This window comes from Podarcis erhardii (assembly GCF_964252035.2).
Source record: "Podarcis erhardii genome assembly, chromosome: 5".
Classification (NCBI taxonomy): Eukaryota; Metazoa; Chordata; class Lepidosauria; order Squamata; family Lacertidae; genus Podarcis; species Podarcis erhardii.
Genome location: NC_138509.1, coordinates 100,559,069 through 100,565,068, shown reverse-complemented (window position 1 = coordinate 100,565,068; position 6,000 = coordinate 100,559,069). Strand labels below are relative to the sequence as shown.

The 6,000-nt window shown below is 47.1% G+C and overlaps 1 long non-coding RNA gene across 1 annotated transcript in view; it reads right to left on the bottom strand.

Moving 5' to 3' along the window:
- Positions 1–203: 203 nt before the first annotated feature.
- The window catches only part of LOC309342444, a 70,123-nt gene continuing 64,326 nt past the window's right edge, over positions 204–6,000 (bottom strand). Inside the window, exon 2 of the long non-coding RNA XR_014156821.1 lies at positions 204–367. This is a non-coding gene — a long non-coding RNA (uncharacterized lncRNA). The remainder of the gene's footprint in view (positions 368–6,000) is intronic.

The following is a 6,000-nucleotide window of genomic DNA, read 5'->3' as shown; positions in this document are numbered from 1 at the left end:
TGTTGGCACAAGTTAGGAAGGATATTAATAAATAATATATCCTCTCCTGACACCCTGAACATTCCCACATTCCCACATTCCCACATTCAGAAGTGTTAGGGAAAAGATCTAGGTGTGAGGCTGCCCAGTCCCCCAGCTGGTCGGGCAGAGCCTGCGGGTCCCTGCAGAATAAAGGAAGGATTCCAGCCACCAACCGGAACAAATAGCTGTAGACCAAAGTTTATTGCGCAATAGGTTCAAAGAGCAAATTTGAACCCCAAGGATGGGGTGACAATGACTTTTAAAACTTTCCCACCATATCCCAGAATACAGTTCGTACAGCATCATTGCTACATCACTGACATGTCACAAAAGGGGAGGGGTTAACCTTGGCAAACATGTCCAGACAAGTCCTTGGTACAAGATTAGCATAGACAAATATGTCTTAAGTGCCCACCACCCAAAAGTACAATAGAAGTTCCTTTGCATGTCTGGAGCGTGAGGCGAGTCAGATGGTGAGATTTGGCTTCCTTTGGCTAACAATGAGCCCAGCAATTGTCACCTCTGGACACTTCCTGGAGTCTTTTTTCAAGGGGAAAATGGCTTTGGAATGGAGGAAACTGGGAAAGGAGATGATTTTATATTAATTTTTAAGCTAGGTAACTTCCCTGAGCTGTCAAGTTGAAAGGATACATTCAGGCATAATATTTGTAATATTTAAGTTTAAAGATGTGCCCCCCCCCCGGGTAATTTCCGTAACAAGAAGCAATGCCACCTCCAACTGTGGGGGCAGAACAGAGCTGTCCTGGCTAATAGTCTTCTCCTCCATGGATGCGTCCAGTCCTCATTTAAAGTCCTCTGGGTTGGTGACCATTCCTGCCTCCTGTAGGAGCTAGGGCCAGAGTTTGACCATGCATTGCATGGAGGGCTTTCTTCGTTGTGTGTCCCCGAGTTCTCATGTCATGAGAGGGAGAGATGCTTCCCCCTCTGCTTTCTCCTTGCCATGTGCAATTCAGGAAGTCTCTCTCGTGTTTCCTCTTCCTCGCCTTTACTCTAAGCCGAAAGGTCCCAAAGCCTGCAACCTTTCCTCATAGGGCAGTCGCTCCATTCCCTTCATCCTTTGAATTGCCCTTTTCTGAACCTTTCGAAACTCTACAATATCCTTTTTCATGTGAGGTGACCAGAGCCGGGCGCAATATATGCCAACCACGTTTGCAGCAGTGTATCTATAAGCTGCATTCAGGAGGACTCCAGACAAAAGCAGCTCAGAGTCCAGGCACATTTAAATTTAAGCAAGTGCTTTTTCTGGCTGTTTTTGGGTTTGCATTTCAAAAGAGGGTGCTGGGGACGATGATAGCAGACCATTCAAAGCCTCCCTCCATCTGAAAGCACCAGGCAGCCTCAGAGGAGGAGTCTGCTTTCTCAGAGTCCTGATTGGGGTTTTGCTTAATGCCATGGTCTCTGAGAGCTACAAACCATAAGTCCAGATTTGCAACATAATCAGGCAAAGAACTGTAAACAGGAAACTCTCCCAATTTTCATGCTGAAGCTCTTCAGCGAGACTTGGGAAATATCCAGGCCAGGAAACAACAACAAAAGTATTTTCCTTGTCAGCTCCTTGCAGAAAATGTGGTGAAACAAGCATTTGTGTCAGGTTCGTTGTTCTGTGGATTGTCGAAAGCCCCAGTGCAAAGAGAATTCAAATATTAACTCAGACAAGGAGTGGGTGCATTGCCAATATGGGAAGTGGGTGGGAAGGAGAGATTTGCCCAACAAACACAGATTCCTCTGGGTTCTCCCTTGCAGTCTCTGTTTAGGAAGGTCACTGCAACCTTCAAACCTCTTTGGTGCATTTGTAAATAAGGTATAATGAAGCTCACAGAACAAGGATGAACTCTGTGTGTGTGTGTGTGTGTGTGTGTGTGTGCGCGCGCGCGTGCGTGCGTGTGTGTGTGTTGTGTTGCAAGATACAGCCTCACACCTCTCCTGGCTGCATTTAGGTCACAACCAGGAGAGAGTTGGGGGTGGGGGTGGGGATTCTGAAATGCCTAACTGGGGATGCAACAGCATTTTGTAAACAAATTACTTAATATTTCCTATATCCCCCTTTCTCTCCAATACACTTCCTTTTACATATTAACAATTCTCTTTCTCAGGTTTGTGAAGAGTGTGTTCTGTGAGTAAGCTTCTGGTGCTAAATAGTTTGCAAGCTGGGTAACATAGTCTTTTGCAATTTTGTATGCATTTAACCCAATACAGTGGTATCTCGGGTTAAGTACTTAATTCGTCTGAGGGTCATGCCTAGTGTTTGTGGGATGTGATATCTAAGTATCAGTCAAGTACTGTATAGTGGTACCTCAAGTTAAGAACTTAATTCGTTCTGGAGGTCCGTACTTAACCTGAAACTGTTCTTAACCTGAAGCACCACTTGGGGGTCTAATGGGGTCTCCTGCTGCTGTCGCGCCGCCGGAGCATGATTTCTGTTCTCATCCTGAAGCAAAGTTCTTAACCTGAAGCACTATTTCTGGGTTAATGGAGTCTGTAACCTGAAGCATATGTAACCTGAAGCGTATGTAACCAGAAGTACCACTGTATACACATTTTGCCTGCTTCTTGGGAGAAAAACAATGACAAACTAGACAAACAATGTCTAGACAGCATTTTAAAAAGCAGAGACATCACCTTGCCGACAAAGGTCCGTATAGTTCAAGCTATGGTTTTCCCAGTAGTGATGTATGGAAGTGAGAGCTGGACCATCAAGAAGGCTGATCGCCGAAGAATTGATGCTTTTGAATTCTGGTGCTGGAGGAGACTCTTGAGAGTCCCATGGACTGCAAGAAGATCCAACCTCTCCATTCTGAAGCAAATCAGCCCTGAGTGCTCACTGGAAGGACGGATCCTGAAGCTGAGGCTCCAAGACTTTGGCCATGTCATGAGAAGAGAAGTCTCCCTGGAAAAGACCCTGATGTTGGGAAAGATGGAGGGCACAAGGAGAAGGGGACGGCAGAGGACGAGATGGTGGGACAGTGTTCTCAAAGCTACCAGCATGAGTTTGACCAAACTGTGAGAGGCAGTGGAAGACAGGAGTGCCTGGCGTGCTCTGGTCCAGGGGGGCAAGAAGAGTCGGACACGACTAAACAACAACAACACCACATTTTGCAAGGCTGTTTCCCTTAAAATGATGCTTTTCGATATATTATGTGCTGTTTTAAGAAAGAAATGCATTTTTATGCATGGTTCACCCCAGTGTGTGCATTTTGGTATGCTTTACTTGACTGGAGAATTGCACTGTATAATTAGAAGTGCAAAGGGCATCTTTGATTTTTGTGTTGTTTTGGAAACTGCAACTTGGGTGGATTCACATGCAAACGGAATCCAATTCCTCCCCATCTCTATTGACCCTTGATGGTGGTGGCCCCCTCAAAGTCTCTGTGGTTGAACAGGGACCCCAAAGCAGGGAAGAAGCACCACCCCCTTATTTCACGGCAGGGATCTCCTTCCCTGGGGCACCTGAGTGAGAGGGTTGAAGATAATCCCATCTGCACCTCCAATATTTTCTTATCCAGATGGGTAGGCCATCCATCATCACATCAACATGATCCCAGGGCAGTTTCCAGCAAGACCTCAAAATACAACAAGCAGAAAGCAAAAACAAAAATAATAGCAATCCAGTTAACAAAGCATCAGCAAGGAAACAGCACAAGGCCAAAACAGTCACTGGTGTTTGATTCCAAAATCCCAGAAAAATAAAATTGTTCTTTTAACTCTCAGTGGAAACTTTTCAGAATCTCCACTGGCTGGGCTTCAAGGGGGAAGGGGAATCCGGAGTTGGGGGAACACAGCAGAGGAGACCTTCTCACAGATATGTGACCATAAGGCTGAGGTTTTCAACCTTTTTGAGCCCACAGCTAGCTCCCTTGACCAACTACATTTTTTCTGCAGCTCCCCTGTGGGGCTCAGGAGCCCAGTTATGTCACCCCTTCCTGCAGAAATGGCAGCCTCTCACCCTTTTTCGAACACCCTCCCTTGGGGAGTGTTCCCTCAGCCTTCTCTCCCCTCTCCTTGGAAGTCCACTGGGCAGCTTCTGCCACCGTCCCTGGTCTCTGAGCCCCCACCCCAAAGAGAGGTGCCTCTCAGAGGCACCATTCGCCTGCAGCCAGGACTGCTGCGATAAACAGCTGTGCAAGCTATAGGTTGGTAGCTGGGTTGGTCTGCCATAGTTGAAACAAAATTAAAAAATTCCTTCCAGTAGCACCTTGTTGTTGTTGTTTAGCCATTTAGTCATGTCAAACTCTTTGTGACCCCCTGGACCAGAGCACGCCAGGCACTCCTGTCTTCCACTGCCTCCTACAGTTTGGTCAAACTCATGCTGATAGCTTCGAGAACACTGTCCCACCATCTCGTCCTCTGTTGTCCCCTTCTCCTTGTGCCCTCCATGTTTCCCAATATCAGGGTCTTTTCCAGGGAGTCTTCTCTTCTCATGAGTTGGCCAAAGTCTTGGAGCCTCAGCTTCAGGATCTGTCCTTCCAGTGAGCACTCTGGGCTGATTTCCTTAAGAATGGATAGGTTTGATTTTCTTGCAGTCCATGGGACTCTCAAGAGTCTCCTCCAGCACCAGAATTCAAAAGCATCAATTCTTCGATGATCAGTAGCACCCTAAAGACCAACTAAGTTTGTTATTTGTATGAGCTTTCGTGTGCATGCACACTTCTTCAGCTGTGCAAGCCTTTGGGAAGCAGACATGAGAGGGTTTCAGAGGAGGGAGAGAAGGAAAGAAGGACAGAAAATATTGTTGCCCGCAGCACCTCTGACCATCATTCAAGGCAGCCCAGGGCGCCATGGCACACGGGTTGAAAACCACTGGCGTATGGGATGACCAGAAGGGATGGCAAGAAGGTTGGCCATTAAGTCTAGGGTGGATTATATGGGAGAAGCAGATTGCAGGCCTCTGAATCTCAGCTACTGAGGATGATGGGTGAGAGAGGGGAATTGCAGTTATGCAATAGGATACTTCCCGGTGTCCTTGCAATTATGTGTGGCATGGAGAAAGTGGAAAGAGAAAAGGTTTTCTCTTCTCTCATGACACTAGAACTCCTGGGCATCCAACGAAGCTGAGTGTTGGGAGATTCAGGATGGACGAAATAAATAACTTCTTCAAGCAGTGCAAAGTTAAGCAGGAGGCAGGGCTGGCCTTAAAAGAGGATGGAGGAAAGTCGTGGAGGGGAGGGCTACGGTTCCTAGCCAGGATGGCTCTGTTCTGCCTCCACAATTGAAAGAAGCGGTGCTTCTGGGTACCACTTGCTGGAAGCAACAGAAGGGGGGTGTTACCCTTGTGCTTGGACCTTGCTTGCAGGATTCCCATGGGAGGATCTGCTTGGCCACCTTGAGAAGAAGATGCTAGACCCAATGGGTCATTCATGGGCCTGATCCAGACAGGTTCTTCTTATAGTCTTGGAGCAAAGGCAACTTCTTTGTCATTCTTAAACACCCAAGGAATACTTAGGAAAGCTTGGGTGGCCTCTGCTCAGTAGGCTGGCTCTGGGAGAAGAAGAGGAAGAAGAGGAAGAAGTTGGCTGATCCTTCAGATGCAAGAGGAAGCATCCCTATAAATAAACAACTCTGCTGCTTTCTCCTGCCAAAGAGCTGCCTTCAAATTGGGCTTTGGGGGTGATTTGCGCCAGGGAACTAATCTGTTTTTCTCATCTCCTCTGCCCTCCCATCAGGCATTGAGATCCTGGGTGTGGATAAAGGTGCCTTTTGAAAAGAGTTTCTCTTTCCCTTGCAGGATTTTCTCATCTCTCCCTGGCACCATTTTTATCGCTCTTTCTGAAGAAGTGTTTAATTTGCCTCTTTTAAGTTTCCTTTCCTCTAATCTGGGGGCCCTCTGCATCTCCCTGACTTGTCAGATCTCCTTTGTTAGCCTGCAGTTTTTCTTATCTTGCTCGCTTTCTCTTTCCCTCCCTCCCTCCCTCCACTCACAATCTCAGTTATTATTTTTTCGGCCGGGCTTTGGGCGGGGGG